Source organism: Homalodisca vitripennis, chromosome 5 (genome assembly GCF_021130785.1).
Source record: "Homalodisca vitripennis isolate AUS2020 chromosome 5, UT_GWSS_2.1, whole genome shotgun sequence".
Taxonomy (NCBI): domain Eukaryota; kingdom Metazoa; phylum Arthropoda; class Insecta; order Hemiptera; family Cicadellidae; genus Homalodisca; species Homalodisca vitripennis.
In genome coordinates, this window is record NC_060211.1 from 114,580,001 (window position 1) to 114,598,515 (window position 18,515).

General features: G+C 36.2%; 1 protein-coding gene across 6 annotated transcripts in view; it reads right to left on the bottom strand.

The window, feature by feature from the left end:
- LOC124362746 (ephrin type-B receptor 1-B) overlaps positions 1–17,334 on the bottom strand; it is a 282,208-nt gene extending 264,874 nt beyond the window's left edge. For all 6 annotated transcript variants that reach the window (XR_006922494.1, XR_006922495.1, XM_046817494.1 and 3 more), the window contains exon 1: positions 16,512–17,334. The gene's annotated coding sequence lies outside the window, so the exon portion shown is untranslated. The remainder of the gene's footprint in view (positions 1–16,511) is intronic.
- Between the last annotated feature and the right edge of the window lie 1,181 nt (positions 17,335–18,515).

Here is an 18,515-nt window from a genome sequence, read left to right on the forward strand (position 1 = left end):
CGTCTTTCTACGATTTACAATGACCTGCTTGTCTATTGAGATCAAATGATTAAAAGGGTGCAATTTTTGGATGTTCTGATTTTATACAATTTCAGAGTCCTTTAAAATAACATATCGTCGGGTGAAAAAACAATATTTTTTGTTAATATTTGATTAGCCAACGTGTATTTACAGGTATTTAAGTAGGAATTTTGGGTAATCAGGCAAACAAAACTTGCAGAAGATAAAAATGTAACTTTTAACAGTATGTTCATGAATTACGGTTTCAAGGAATTACGGTTTGATTTCTTAAAAATGATGTGTGCCAATTAATAAAATATAATTTTAAAGAATTAAATACTTAACTTGAGGAAATTATATTTTCCGGAACAAAAACATGTTACTCAATTCAACCTGTCTGTATTCTTGATAAAGATACCCCCAAACACACATTTTTAATAACTACAATTTCACGTAGAATAAAAAAAGTGTTCCTCTTGTTTATAAAAGGTACCTCAATAGCTGTGAATAAATTTGTTGGAATACAAAAACTATATTTACATTTTTTAAATTTAATGCATAATTTCAGGCATTACCACTTTTTTCTCTGTGTACTACGAAGCATGCAGTCATGTTGAATTTTATGAAAACTCATAAAACTGGGGTTTTACGGGTTCAAGTTCGGTCCATGTTAGTATGAAGGAGCGCGATACTGCCTGCTATTACCTTGTAACATTTAGGGCGGCAGTTTTTGCCTGCGAGAAGACCTTTGATGTGACCGCCCCGCAGTTGGGGCGCGTGCAGTTTTATTGGCCACCACCGGCCGTAATTAAACCACAATGATATTTATGTGGTCGGGACGCTGGAGCCGGGTCGGTGTATGACACTGGTGAGGCGTGTGGTGCCAACAGCGGCTTTACCATACGGTACACACAAACACACACACATCCGGGAAAATATGGATACTGGTGTCAGCATTGTATCTCCAAACTGCCCTTTATGTCGAACTTTACGTACTAAAAGTATTAACTAACAGATAGGTTAATGTCTCTTTGTTATGCGATTAAAGTATTGAAACATCTGTCACGATAAACTTAATTTTAATTTCAAATTATTATGTAAACTCGAGGTATAATAATTTCTTAGGAAGAAGTCGTTTTTGTAATAGAAAAAATGCCTTGAGCTTCAGAAGGGTATGATATATTAATATATAATGTTAAGCTGATAAGTATTAAAGAGGCTCAGTTATACATAATAGCGACAGCTCTGAGTATTCGCCAATTCACCTGACGTCTTCACCTTCTACAGTACGGTGCCACGAAAAGCAAAAGACAGATAAAATAGGCCTGTTTAGCCAAATATTCCAGAAAACGCAGAAGCGCCTGTAGCTGAGCTATCCTGGATGAGTTAGCCGTTAACATTATCTGCAACAATGAATATTCACAGAGCGGCATGATAGCTTATCAGACCCATAGCGCCGCAGCCGCTCACATAAAGAAACGCATTAAACACCATTCCGCCAACTCCCCCCCCCTCCCGCGACCAATCCACACCACTCCATCGTAAAGCTACAATCATGTTTATGACATCTTCCACAGGCTTTAATGGTCATTCATATCACAAATCACAAAATATGATGACATATTCATGACATCATTACACTTTGAGATGACATGGAGAAGGAGGATCCGTTTGACACTTTTCTACTAGGCAATCGGCAGCTTTTCATAGGTAGGACAAGATAGCACAATTTATTCTTTTATTGACCTATAGGAAGTCCTAATCTTTTTAATAATAAATAAAAATCCGTGGGTAAATAATAAGCCGGATTTTTACAAGCACTGAACATACGCTAATACCACAACATAGTGGAGAAAATATTAACCATATTGTGATCTACGTTTCCGGTTCTCACTTTGAAACACTATTAACATCATTAAATTCTTGAAACATAACATTGTCTTGCTGTGGGGTCATTTTTAGTCAATAATAAATAATAATGTAAACTGATTTGTAAAATTGTAAACTCTAATGTAAAATAAATAATAATAATGTCAATAGATGTTATGGGAGTGCAATAATTATTTTTTTATATTTGAAATGTATAGCCCTTCCTGTCCTGAAGACAGAAAAAAAACAGAAAAGATTCTTTTATTACTCCACGAAATAATGAAACTTTAGGCTGGAGATTAGAATTCAATTTTTATAGCATTTACATGAGTTATGACTAAAACGAAACTAAAGTTAATGTACCATATTTCATGAAATCTCTTAGCCTCCATGTGACATATCAAAAGGTCAATTTATGGATTTCACAAGAAGTTTTTGATTCAGAAATCACAATTTAACCTAAGATTTCGCTATATTCAGTGGAACATTTTTATAAACTTCATAAACATCGTCTAAATCGCTAACCTCGCCAGTATCTCTGTGAGCTCGTTCCTTTACTAATATTAGTATTTTATTAATTATTACAATTATCATACAGTATTTATTAGATATATCCCAACTTTAAAATTAAATATTGGTTTTACTGCCTAAAAGCCTTTTATTGTTCATTTATTATTTCTAGTAGTTCTAATATTAATAGTTATCTACTTATTTAAAAAAAGATTATACAGTTGAACTAATATCTTACCATGTGTTAAACCAAGTATAACTATATATTAATTAATAGATTCCAAGAGTTTCTTTCAAACATTTTTTATTTCAAATAATTACTTGTATTAAAGTATAAAGTTTTTATTAAACATGTTTTAAGCAAGAATGTTTTTAATATATTTTCGTGACATTACTTTATAAAAAATACACGTATTTCCACTCATCGCTCATGTACAAGTTGTCAAGTTTCAATTTCATACCGTTATCTTGAGCTATTCTTCTTTGGTCCTGAGTTATATATAGGAAGTCCCAAAATATTCAGCCTTTTAATTTTTGCTGTCTATAAAAATAATAACGTAATAGGCAAAGAACATGGTTTTATTAAAATGAAAATTAAAAAGCGATTGCATCACCTTATTAAACCGTAACATCTGCCCCATTATGATAACTGAAGACAGCTCGCCACAGCGAAGCCGAATTGTTAACGAATATAATTAATTATGATTTCGAAGCGACGTGAACCTGAGATATCATAAACTTCCATCCTAGGAGTAGAAAGGTGCGCAAAGATTGTCACAGCATAAGAGCCTATTAACTGACCATTATACAATAATCCTGCAGTTCCCTGCACGCATCAGTGGTGCCGACTGTCGGCAATAAAAACCTGGCGGGGAGAAGAATTGCACATTAGTCATGGCGTTTAGTTTTAACGACAACTAAAGCTTAACACCAACACCAACACAGCACACTATACTGCTGCGGGCGGGTTAACGCCTCTGGCCGGCAACCAATTCTTTGTTCGGTAATGAGCACCCTCTGGATAATTAATGTTCCCTACCTAAACTAATTATCTGCCGATAGTTTGTCGGTCACGATGAGGAAACTGACAACAGTGTTGTATCTACGAGCATTAAAAATGAGGTTTAAATATTTATACCGGTGCTGCATTGTACATATCACCTTTACCGCTCAATTTAGAGATAGCAGAACAGCAACTTCCAAAGAAAGAAGAATTTGACAGGCGTCCCCCAGAAATTAGGACTCAAAATACTGTTTGAGAACTCATTTATCATAGGTGCATGGAAAAATTTCCATCAAAATTCAAAAGTGCATATTCATAATTGCATTTTCTTAAACAAGTTTGTAGCTTTACCATTGTCTATTCAATTTTGGTAAATCTTGATCTTTGCCATTTTGGCAAAGTTTCGTAACCTGTTTGTTTATAGCCAACATCTACCTCGGAGACACAAGTGCGACTAGAGATATTCGTCTTTTGAATGTACTATAGCGCTGATGCTATGCTCTGTCCGGAAACTCTTGTCCCATGAAGGATTATGGAATGTTTACCCATATACACACTTAAACGTCGCAATCCGTATTCTTTCCCTGCTCTGAGTTATGACACAAACTGGTACCACTGGTTAACAGAAACATGTTAGGCTATATCCGTGAAAAATAAAAGAAAACTTTTTTTTAACAAATTAAGTAATTTTACTATATAATATTCACATGGTTTGGACTCATTTTATTTATTTTCTTATGAAAATAGTAATTTCAATTGAATTTAATAAGAACTAATAAAGCTGATCAATGCACATTGGGAAGACAGATGATGATTGACAGGGCACCCGACCATTGGGGCTGCCTGTGGGTGCTCGTGTGAGAGCGTACGGATCGGCGAGGGTCAGTTATCTCTCAGGGGCTATCTCTCTTCTGGCAGAGTAAAATGTGATTTCAATTATGAGGTAATATTTTGATAGTTGAGGTAACTGTTCTCAAGGTAATACGAGGTTCGATTTTGATGTAAGTTTATTTTAATGTCTTATTGACTAAACAATAGCGAGACGTATTACTCGAGGGGCCAGAACATATTTACTTCTGTGAGTCTGTCCGCACGAAAAAACTCACCTGTATACTTAAAAGTTAGCATGAAGCTCACAAAAAAGTCTTTACAGGCAACATCGAGTTTGATGAAGGAGCATGCCAGTCTATTGAGTTTGGCTGAGCGTTATTAAACGTGTTTACGTTAGTCTTACGGGTAACCATGATGGCAACAAATAATTCACAGAACATTCATTACTCATGGTTTTAGAACGGTGTACACTATTTTTATTTAAAAGAAACCAGGATTTATTTGTACCATAAGGTAAAGGTACTTTTAAATCTCGAGTCTCTAGAATTTCTTTTACAGTACATTTACTTAGTTCTGTTTCACGACTGAACACTAAAACTATACAGAATTAGATACCACAAATCAAATAGGTACAATTTTCCGATCACGAAAAATCTATGGGGGGGGGGAAAGGTGTTAAAGAGAGTCAAGTTTTCGTCAGAGTGAAATAATTTACAAGTGAATTGACGTGAGAGATGTAAACTTCACTCATTTCGTTCATCAAATCATGTATTCGAAACGTTTACTGTCGGTTAATTTTTGTATTACATAACTGTTATAAATAAAGGCAACATAGTAAATTTGAGCTTATCAATGAATGCACAAATGAGTTCTGTGATTGGCCAGCCTGCAGTGACGTCACCACGGCATCTGCTCCCACGCCAGTTCACCTTTGTCTGCACAACCCTCCAGAGTACCAACCCCGCCGCTTCTGCTGCCCTATCCTATGTTTGATTACAGGTTTTATGACGCTGAACGCCATTTGGTGTCGGAACTGGCAGGCTCAATGGCTTGCCTGATTGTCCGAACTGGGAAACTAAAGCGAAGCAAACAAGCAGCGTGTGCTGGGGACCGTCAGTTGCAACCCCCCGCTATTGAGGGCCTTGGGGAGGAATACAACTCGAAGCCACCGATTCACGTCAATAACTGTGAATTGTAAACAGGTTTTCTGCTCCAAAACAAACGAGTTCTCTATTTGTCGAGTTAGGATTGAAACAGTCGTCAGTACTCAGCAATAGAAGTATTCATTTGCTAAATTGGTTTATCTTCCTTCTACTTCTTTTATATCAGATTTTACAAAAGAATTAAGTGGAGTGGTCATACAGGATGTTTAACTAATGTGTGTTAACGATATACATATATTCTCCTTGGTCTATCTGAGACAGTACTAATGTATCAAATGTAGCTTGATGGGGTGAATAGCTGAAATATTTCTTCATCACTAAGTCAGAATAACTTACCATTAGTAAGCATGACTGTTGACCCAGTCACATATACAAATATGTGAATACAATTAGTGCATTCAAGAGTACTGTGCGTAAATGAAGTATGGGTCTGTACAATTCACACGGTAATTATAAGTTATGCTATTGCGACAGCGATGATGTACTCTACAGTATACAAAAAAAGAAGTAAGAAATTCCTACCGTTGCTATCTGGCGTGTAACAAAAAATTCTATGGAAGGGGCATGGACAGTACGCTACTACGGCTCTGGAGTCCACTATCCCTGTCACCTGACATCTATCTAACAGTACAGAGCAGGAGGGAGGGCACCGGTCACTCCGCTACGGCCCTGGAGAAGACTGTCCCTGTCACCTGACATCTATCTAGCAGTAGAGAGATGGAGGGAGGGTACCGGTCACTCCGCTACGGCCTCGAGGTTATTGCCCCTCTCTCTCTCACGCGGGCTCGCCGAAAACAAATTAAATCTTAATAAATAACCCACCCGCAATAAACTGTGTAAAACTCACAACGCTTACGCAATAATTTGACAGCTCTACAAATAGAAAATCCGCACGCGCATAACTCTTCCGAATACAAACAATATTTTTCACGAAGAGTACTAATTTGGATGCAGTCAAACCTGTTCTGGGCGTGCGATTTGCATGGGAGGTTAAAGAGTTGACCTCGGCGTGTTTAGGGAGGACACCCTGTATATCACGACACTGCGCCGAGTGCCATCAAGTTGTAAGAGTATTTGCATGAGCAGAATCCTACAAGCCTGGTACAGTAGGAAGGTGACCACAATACAGTCTCGTGGGATAGTACTGAAGATGTTCCTCGCAGCATTGTTCTTTGTACAGCCTACAACTAATCACTACACTCCTTCTTTCTCTTCTTACCGGGCAGCTTGATTTAAAATTATTATAAATTCAATAATAAGCAATTTTTATCATGTATAGTTTCTTATCATCTACGCATAAAAAACCCCAATTTTGCAATGTATGTAATCAAATGAGATACCAATTTTGAGCGTTTATTTACTATAAAATGCATTGACGCGCGGACAGCTGGGTTGCTCATCATCCCAATGTGGTGTTGCAAAAATAATTTTATTGACGAGTAAACATTGAGATATTGTATTTTACGGAAAAATCATACATTGTTACTTAATCATAAATATTAAAAGAATTATGACAGATTTCGGCTGATATGTTTCACACCCAGCCATTGTTTGTCTACCAGCATTTAATAAAATTCTTAAATGGTCATGGTTGACTTGCGTATGTTTATTGTTAAAGTACAGCCCCTTGCTCTTTATAAATACACGTTGTATTTAAAATGAAAAGGTTGACAGTCAATAAAGTGTTTGGTCTATGAAAACTTCTGTTACTTCTAAAAAAATATATAAATTTTGATCCGAATTACACATTTTAGCTTACGATATGTCGGTCCATATAATTAACTTGGCTAACCCATTCAAAACCAACTCACTCGGTGTATGTGTGTGGGACTAATCTGTCTGCAGAGGGGCCTAGAGCCCATATAGACAGCAGACAGACCACCGGAGTGCTAACAAGTTTGGTCCGTTTTTAACAATGACAAATGAAGAAGGCTGTGAAATTGGACTGTGTTTATTTTTTGTCACAGTGGCGCAGAAACGAAGGGAAGTATTTTTCAGAAATTGGAAGACAAAGACAGGAGGGGGAGAGGGGAGCAGTTTTTGCCGGTTCAGCAGATAAGGCCGGGCGCGGGCAGGTAATGGAAGAGCCTACACACATTAACCCGCCACTATCTGATTGGATTCCGTCATTCTCGCTGACTGATTGGACAGAGTGCTCCCGAAAGTGATAGTGTCAATAGTGGGTCCATTTAGCGGCATCTGGTAGGCAGCGGCAGCGGCGTGGCGGGTCAGGCCGGCACACAATCATACCATACCTTCCTCGTGTCATTATCTGCCTTGCCTTCTTAGAATCGGCGCGAATGCAAATATCTAGATTATTTCTATGCAAATTCTGTTCCGGTCAGTGGAGAATGTTGAAACACTTAGCAGTGGGATCAATTCGCCACGCTATTAGCCTATCGCGATGCAGGTTCCTGGAAACGGTAGCTATTACAACCGTCCGGACCGAGATGCTTGATAGCTCACGTGAAGCTGGGTAGAGCAGAGATAGTGTATATATGCACACGAAATGGTAGAACAATAGAAACGGCTAGTGGTCTAGTGGCGCTGTGAAAACAATTCGAGTGGCTTTAATTCTACGATACAAACTATGTCACGTATCTAATTTGAATAATATGATTATTGACATGAAACTAAATGAGAAATATCAGTGGCCCCAGAATAAATCTTTGAGTGACTCCTTTATTAATTTTATCTGGCCGGGTCTGCACCTCCACCAGAAGAAGAACTCGCCTATCATATAAAGCGTTCAATATTAAATTTACATAATGTGCCTTTCTAGGATATGGGATTGTTTTAAGAAAAGAAACTTTATTTAATTTACTAAACATAATATGGTGAATATGGGACAGCTAGGTCTTGGCACTCATCAAATTTGAAAAAACGGAAAATTGGAAATTACAAAACTGAAAACTAAAATGTAGGCGTACATTATTCTAAAAACTGAGGATTTCTCAAATAATTCGGTTTAAAAATAAAATGTATTAAAATCTTATTGTATACGTTTATTTTTAAATGCCCAGAAAAATTGGTTAGGTAGTAGAAATTTTCAAATGTTATTGGACAATTTTATAAATACACGTACTAAAATGAAAAACCCCTTTCTTGATTTTAGAGCTTATAAATGCTATATAACATTCTGTGTGTAATTACATACAGGAGGGCAAGATTGCGAAAATGGAGATACATTTTATTTTAATTGTGAAATATTATTAATTATAATTTAGTTTTGATTACGGTCGCACGGGTTAGTACTCGTACTAAAGAACTAATGTCAAATATGTTACATTGCATTTTTGATCTCATTGTGTTATTTGCAAACAAACGTTCCGCAAGTACATCTTTCTCGTGTACAACGAAAAGTTATGTACACCGTCTGGCATAATTGAATATAAAACTATAAAAACAAAGAAGCGTTCGTATTAACATCATTTAAATTACATACGATTTTATAACCTCCGATTACAATTCTGAACATTTTAAGTGCAATCTCAGGGTCATCCTGAATCATCGTATTATGTATGGGGGTAGACAAATAGGCTGTAGTTCGATGTTTATGTGTACCCAGTGAGTACACAGCTATGTTGTCGGACAATAATCATGGTTGTGGTAACGCGAAATTTATTGCACAGGGTATGAAAACAATTTTAGAAAACCCAACACAGCTTTGCATAGTCGATTAAGGGTTTATATACGGTACTAATTTATCTTTATTTATGACGGCTATCAAAAACTACCGGTGCAATAAAATACCTAGGACCGACGCTATTTACCAGTGTGAGTACCACAATTACCAGTATAATGTACACTACCCAGTTTCAACCCTTACCTTTATTTATTAACTTTGGTTTCTCCTTGTTACAAGTGATCGAAAAAACACAGAACCGGAGTGCGAGTACTGCGGTGTGACCTGGGAGACATGGCAGGATAAGATCGCCGGTCAGTACATGAATCACTACGAACTCTCAGTGCGAGTAGGCTACTGCGGTCTGACCTGGGAGACATGGCAGGATAAGATCGCCGGTCAGTACATGAATCACTACGAACTCTCAGTGCGAGTACTGCGGTCTGACCTGGGAGACATGGCAGGATAAGATCGCCGGTCAGTACATGAATCACTACGAACTCTCAGTGCGAGTAGGCTACTGCGGTCTGACCTGGGAGACATGGCAGGATAAGATCGCCGGTCAGTACATGAATCACTACGAACTCTCAGTGCGAGTACTGCTGTCTGACCTGGGAGACATGGCAGGATAAGATCGCCGGTCAGTACATGAATCACTACGAACTCTCAGTGCGAGTACTGCGGTCTGTCCTGGGAGACATGGCAGGATAAGATCCCCGGTCAGTACATGAATCACTACGAACTCTCAAGTGAGTCGGAACAGCGGTGCAGAATGTCGTGTTTCGGCCACACGAAACTGCACGTTAACAAATTGTATTAATAGAGCAATTATTTTATAGTGGCAATCACGCAACAGAGACACGCATGTACCGCAGGCCTAAAATCAATCGGTTGTGTCTCGGCGCGGGTAGGCCACGGCCACGATGCCGGTCGCGCGCCCGGCCCGCCTCGGGCGGCGATTATCGCGGCCTGCGACTTATTGCACGAGCCGATCCTAAAATGTGATCGCTACAGTTATGTACACCTCCGCGATCACGGGATTGAATTTGTGCTCCGACCTTCCCGTTAGTTTTGTCAATTCCTGTGATATACTGTCCAGCCCTACTGTTCAGCCTCGGGCCGGTCGTGGCGACCCAGCTAGAAAACTGCAACTACCATATCTACCTGGCCATCTCCGATCGGTCATAAAACCCGTGCAAGACGGTGATAATATGTCCTGTTGCAGTAACTTCGCAACACGCTACATTTTATATGTACACTTGCACATATTAGTGTATTAATCACATCTGTTTTCTGAAAGCGCCAAAATTGTGTTTATCCATGACAAGCACACAACTTTCCATAAAATAATGGAAACTGGGATTTTTGGAGTTAATGGCTCCCTGTTGATCAATTAAAAAGCTTCATAATAAAATTACGAAAAGATACAAATTTTCTCTTAAAAAAAAAGTTCCCGATAAAAAGAATGTTTTAAATTTATTCTTCTAAAGCTTCCATCAACTCTAGATTAATATAACCATACATTTTGGAAACTTCTGCTTGTGGAACCTCTCACAAGGTTCCATAATCCAGAATCTAATTATATCATACAATTAGTTACTAGAATAAATTATGTATGTCAAAAATACAACGACATAATGATCGATGGAAACAAAAGATCGTAACGACTTCAATGAATTTCTATACGGAGATACTTAACCGCATTTTGACGTTTTGACCCCAAAATCAATACAGAGTTATTTCTTGGACCAAAAAAGGAGAATGTACCAAGTTTCAAGCCTTTAAGATGTATTAACCAAGAGTTATCACACAGACCTACACATAACGACACAATTTTAAAAAGGACTTGTGATCCTTAATAAGCATTGACCATCATTCCTACAACTATAGGATAATAATATCAACATGGAAACTGGACGTGCTTGAATAACAGGTGGCTGACTAGCTATGTGTGAGACCATCACAACTTTTGTTAATCTCTATTAGGATTTAGAGTAGGATATCCGAAGCCCAACAGAAAACCGTAAACAATTCACTCAAAATTGCTGATTATCACAATTTATTTAATATTTTCGTAAGTCCAAAGAATAAGACAAATCAGTACAGTTAGTTATAATTAATTGATAATAAATGCAGACAATTAAAGAATCTGTTGATTGTGAAAAGGAATTTAACCCCGTAGTGAATTTGGAGTTGTAGGTACCATGGACACCCCATCCTTCTTGTCCTTTGCGGGAAACTTATTGCAACAGCTGTTGTGTAGTCTCAAGGCCAGGCGTCTCCAATGCCGACAAATGGGAGCACTATCTGTATGACAAGGTAGCAACTGATAATGGATATGATATGATATGGGCCAATCATGATCGGAACCGAACCGAGTTGCGACATCGTCCCGGACACACCCAGACCTGCTCCAACTGGGTTACCGTACCGGCACCACATCAACCGTCCAGATACACATTTCTGTGACCGATCTCGATCTGGATATTGTCCTTGACTTTACCCACCACAAGGCGCCGATAACGGCAAATTCGGTCAATTATTTACTCTTAATTGGCCGGCTTGAATTTGCATATCAATCTAATTAAGCGTAAGCTATACATTAAGCCGTTTCTCTATAGTGTTACACAATTCAATTTATTGCTTGGGAGGGGCACCGAATTATTCTTACAGATGCGAGTCGCCTATTCGGCCAACACAGGGCGACTCACTTAATGATTGTCACTAAAGTTGAAATAGGGCGACTTAATACATAAGCTGTGTAATACATAAGTCCCCAACCAGTCCATGTTACCACACCGTACCCGTTTGTATGCAACAATCGATCCTAAATCCTAATATATAATCAGCATCGTATAAGTACACAACATAGTTTTTCATTTAACCGATAGAGGTATGTACCCTAAGAAATAAATTAGTCAACCGCACTAGTTTTGGAGAGGATTGAATGAGAGAGTGTCAAAAGGGTAGAAATATCGAAAACTGTTCTCAAACCATATTTTTTATCTGGCATATAGTTAAAAGGCGTCAGCCAACCGTTTGGCTGAAAATAGTAATTTCAAACTCTAGATATCTTTAGCACGGTTTGATATTTATAACCCTTTTGGTACCAACCCATTTCGACCTCCGCTAAATCTAGCCCGGCTGAAAATCAGTTTCATTCTTAGCGGAAATCCTATTATCAATTCCAAGAAAACCAGGGTTGCTGATACAATGCACTGGGTCGACCTGTGACAATATTTGCAGCTGATAAGTCAATCTGCAGAACCACAATAATACAGACCTATGAAACACTTCTACCACATGGGAACTGGAGTTGTGCACAACACTAAACGGGTTTTTTTTTAATAAACACATCGATTCATGTCCCTTACTTCATGAGCAGTTTTTGCGATAAAATATACTAGTATAAAATCACCCGTTTCTTTCAGCAGTTTTACAGAACAGCCCTCACTGGCTGAACATTACATGTTTTTGTCACATATGGTACGACGAAACACGATATTTGCCATTTTAGTAGGCGATTTACAATAGGGACAATACCGACACGCGACTTACATATCACTGCAAATACCTCCATTTACAATACAGGGTGCAAAAACTGTAACCGGCCACAACATTACGGAAAAATAGTTTCAATATGTTATTCTCCAGCTTTTTCACCCAGAGTATAGGATTTAGATTCTGTTCAAATCCCTCCCTCGCAAGTGTCAAGACTAATGGAAATTCATAGAGGAATTCTGTGGGAGAAATGTCCAAGGTGTAAATACTGTTTAGGTTGCAGTATCAATGTAAAAATAACATGTTCCAAATTATTCATTCGATTTCATTAGTAAAGGTTTGACTTCAACAGATCATGCGCACAGTATTCTTAGTTTTCACTTGCAACACCGTTATTTGCCCATGCGTCCTTACAGGTAAACAAATTAGTCGGATAATGATTAAAAACAGGAAACGCAGATCACAAATTTGTGTAGTCAAGCGAAAACCAGTATGGCATAGCGGATTAGACCGGGTCGGGCTGACAGGATATGATTTGTTCATATAACATCAAAAGCTGACAGGATATGATGTGTTCATATAACATCAAAAGCTGACAGGATATGATGTGTTCATATAACATCAAAAGCTGACAAGATATGATGTGTTCATATAACATCAAAAGCTGACAGGATATGATTTGTTGATGTACCATCAAAAGCTGACAGGATATGATTTGTTGATGTAACATCAAAAGCTGACAGGATATAAGTGGTTGATATAGTATCACAATTGAATTTGGAACTTCTTGAATAACACAGGTCTTTGATAGAATATTATTAGCTAAACTATTTCTTTGAATAACCGATCAAATTCTCTTTAGGCCAATTCATAATGAACAGCTTCAGGAGAAAAATAATAACAGTAATTTTCTAAATAATAGCACACAATCGACATGCTACGCGTGTATATAATGAACTATACTGGAACATTATAATGCTAATATATAAATATAGGCATCGGTATCCTTCTCTATGTATACTACGGGCCTTTGCTTTGTTGCAAATAGTTGAGAAATATGCACTAGCCATACCATATATTTATCATTCAGTTAAGTTAACTCATCAATAAATTTGCATGCTACATTACACAGTGTTCGAAATTATTTACAACTATACATTGTTAAAACACAGAGTATAAGGTACCGCAGGATCTGAGGTATATTATTTACAAGGTGATTCTAGAACTAAAAATAAGAAATATCAGATAAACGTAACCTAGTATGCTGTTACAGGTAGAAGGAGATTTTACAAACATTAGCTTGAATAGTGAAATGAGTAAATAAAAACGCCGAGCCTGAAATAAAAACGAGAAGACTGGTAATTTTCACGATTTTATCTTTTTTTAAACAGTTGAATAAAACAAAATTTGAACATACGACCTTTACTTTTTGAGATGATTGTATTAAATCCATAACTTCTAGGAAACAGAGGTTATTAATTGTTTTAAGTGCAATAACTTTAGTAAATTACTTTATACTAAAGGCATATCATGTGTGAATAAATTGAATACCATAGGAAATTCTATTCTGAGAAAATGTATCTAAATTAAATCGACGTGTTGTTCATAGTAATAGGAATTCGGACTTTTTAATTTCAATTGATATCTTTTCAAAATTAAATCACTGACAATTTTTCTTCATAAATTGTATGCTGTGGCTATAATTTAGTAAAGCTATTGTAATTAAAATGGTTTAAAAACTATTTTTTGCCTACAGTTTTAATTTAACACCAACTATCTTGAAAACTAAGGAAACTGTAAAGTACAGGAATTTGTTTCATTAAATTTGTCATGTCGGATAACTGCAAAATCATACAAATGTCATATATTTGCCTCAGGGGTTTTCTACTTAGATCCCTATCTTTATTAAGCTAGCATTTATGTAAAATCAGTATCAGGCTGTAACTAGCAAGCTAAGCGTTTTGAGACCAATCGTTATTTGATTTATTTAATACTTACGTCTTTTAAATAATTTCTTTTTCCTTTTGGGAGACCCTGTACAGTACGAGGCGATATATAGCACCTAGCAACAATGTTCTGCTCACGTTCATAAACGATGAATAAAACTTTAAACAAAAATAAACTAATTAATATTATTCACAACTTTTTTTATATTATTAGTTTGGGAATAGTCCATCATGGAATTTACAATATCATTAAATTTTCCAATAAAAGGTAGCAGAAGTAAAGCAGTAATGCACTTGATAAGTTTGCAACAATAACTAACAATTGTATTTATTTAGACTGAGGAAAATATAACACAAACGAGAACTGGAGCTGCAATTTATTTAGCGGAAACCACGCCATTTTGACCAAGATATATAAATGACTGACCGCTTTTAAAAGTAAAGTGAACAAATTCTTTGTGTGCACATCAACTCTTATTTTACATACTAAATACTATGGATTAATAGTGTAATATATTATGTACACTGCACTGTAAACAACATGTAGATAATTCAAATCCATAGTTGGCAAACTCTATACTTATATAAAAACTCTAATTCTTTATATAGACATATACTAAACTATTATTTCATGCTCCATCTAAAACAAATGCGTATATAAAATTATTGGCGACGTATAAGGATGCAATTCATTACGAATTCACACTAATAGTAAGTCGTATTGACGAATCTATGAATACAAACAAGTGTACCCGATTACAATACAAACAATAATATAACGAGTTTGTTATTAATAATACAACGCGTTTCTAGCGCGTTTAATTAAAACAATTAATCATAAGACCAATATGAAAACTGTAGTTTAAATAACGATATGTTAAAACAAACATAGTTTAAAATAGTAAGATAAAATTAAAAATAATATACGAGTTGTGTAGGTTCTAAAGCGCAATCAATTTTGCATGGAATAATCTATATTTTCTAAGTAAACTGACATTGGATATTGACCAAAATATTAATGGAAATTACGGCAACCAACCATTACAGCTAGATGATAATAATAATATCTTTTATTGCTTATAAACACTGACATATATCACAACGGTGGTCGAAGTGAATGACATATCCATTAGCTACATTTGAATTTCATGCATACATAGAATTTTTACATCCACCAATTCTCTCATTCATCACGAAAATTTTTCCTACTATTGCCCCAATGTCAAACGCAATGTGAATGTGCTTAAAATATACAAATACATAAATACATTGACTAATTGCATTGCCAAATTAAAAAATTAACTATCCATTTATTGTGTACCAAAACAGTTCATTGTATCTATCATAAATGATCAAGTCTGTAAAACTTGTAATTAATCTAATCATTACATTATTTTATGTGAGGTTATACACTGTTCCTTTCACAACCGGGCCTATATATGATTTTATGTTGATTCTAATTGCTTTGGGGCTTTTACAATAGTGCAGCTCATTGCCAAGTTATCTACCCGATATTTATAAGATTTGTAAATCATACCTCAAGCCAACCTTGCATTTTGATAAATTAACACTGGTTGATCACAACCCAAATGAAGCAGTAGTTGTAAATATTTGAGAAAAACATTTAATACACAGGTGCAGTAAGTCCAACACCTGCAACTGATTATATCTCCAATTTAATATTGCTTTGAAAATTCTGTATCTTTATCTTTTAATTGGAAAAATACAGATGTGAATCATTAATTGTCATACAATATTTAGTTCACTTTAGTAATTATTTAGTCCAAGTAAATAACAAACAGTAAACATTCACAGGAACAATTAATTATTAATAGATTATTACATCCTCATATCTGATGAACAATTAAAATGTTGTATGTTATTTTTAAATACAGTAAACAACAGAAGTTTAGCTTGATCTGTTAAATCCACATTTATTTAACAAATAATCTAAATCTACTATTTTGTTTTAAACCATTTTATGAATGGTTTATTTGAATGTTTACGACACATGACATGAGTGCTATAGTTGTATTGAGGAACTTGTAGGATTAGTGAGTTACCTTTGACAACAGACAAGGGTTGATAAGGCGCTCCGTGACGGGTTGAGACACAACCGATGATGCACAGGACACTGCACTTCACAATCACGTGTGTAAGTGTTTGGCTAGGCCGGCTACAGCAATGTCCTCGCTTCGCTCCACTCCGCTCCTGCTGGCTCCAGGCTCTGGAACCGGTTTAAGGCACGGCAAGCTACGGCTACACACTTCACTCTAATATCTTATTATTAGACTTTATTCCTTATTTGTTCAATTGTACCGTCGACAACAAGAGAGTAATGGCCAGATCGCGAGATAACTATTCGGTCCCTACGATAAAAACAACAGTTTCACAAATTCACACATAAACGGTACCTATTACCTGAGAAAAACACCTTGTAAAATAAATGTCACGAAATGCAAAAAGTACTTTCACTTCCGAACTGTCAAAAATCGGCTGCCGGTGCCGGACTGTACTCGCCAGTGGCACAGATATCGTCTTGCACAACTAAAAACTCCGACTAATCGCACGGTAGAAAAATTACTAAGTCATTCTAGTAAATGTTTGGCGTATAACCATTTCACACCCTGACGTTACAGCAAGGGATGCCGAAAAAGAGATACATTCCTTTTATCGATTTCAGGCTGCCGAAACGCGATCTCGAGAGTGACAAATGCGGCTGGCACAGACACCCTTCACGACACGTCCTCTCAGAATCTTGATACACACATACACACAGCTGCAACACAGATACTGGAGCACTCAGTCTTGTAAGTAGAAAATTAACGAGCTGACCGGCAGTACGTCTCCCTCTAACGAAGGTTTCTCATCGACTGAGAATGCGTCTGCTCTGCTGCCACTAGCCGGGCACGGACAGGACCGCTCGGCTCGCTTCGGCTTACTTCGGCAAACGTCGGTTCAACCATCAAACTGGACAGGCTGTCACTGGAAACCAATGTCTTCCTCTCTGCACTCGGTTTCGGGCTTCAGTTCTTTGATATAAACACTGAGTGAGAATTGTGTATCTTTGGATATTAACCCAGCTGTTCATTACTCTTGGTTGTAATAACACGTCAAAACCTAAACTGAAAATGTTGACAAAATTTGGAATGTTACGGTTTTCATCTAATTTAACTAGCTTATCTATTTATTAACTTATGGTTTATTTTTTGATGTTCCTCCCCTTATTATTTATAGAGTAAATTAATTAAAATTAACTAATCGTTGATTCGTAACTAAACCAGTATTATTCAAATAGTGTTTATCTTCTCAATAAATTAAAGTATTTAAACTGGTTTAGAGTAAACAAATGAGTATATATGAAATTCTAATCCTATATGTCTATCCTTCTCCTTTCAAAGAAAAGGTATAACAAAAACAAAATATTTGATTTACCAACTAATTAAGAAGTTAGCTATGTTTATTAACTTATAAATTATTAACAAACATTACATTTATAATTGTGCAAAACTAAAACGTTGGATTAATAGGAAAATTAGGTTGAAGTATAAGAGAGATTAGCTAAATGAACTTATTATTTATTACTCATTGCTATACATTAAAAAGAACAAAATATTCATTCTTAATTCTCGACAGTTATAACTACATAGAAATATGCTATAAATTATGTAATTGCATAGACAATGCTGGTTGATTATGACCTTTAAATTTTGTATATGTAGGGCCTATCTTTAAGCATATCATTTGCTTCTCAAAGTATTTTACTTTTTCTAAACAGAGAAAATGAACATAAAAACTAAATTCTTGGATTTTTAATTTTGTTATCAATTTGAAGCAAACGGTGTAGTAATTAATATAGTTTTTCAATTCTGACTGAATATTTTAGAAACATTCTCTTAAAAACTAAATATAACAGAAAATTCCAATTAAAATATTTATTATTAATGAGCCACAGTGGAAATTTAAAACTAAATTGTTTATGAGATTCTAATTATCTCTGCCATTTTAATGTACCTTCACCTAATAGGCCACTAATGTGCAGCATACGTATTGTGTAATGATCTATG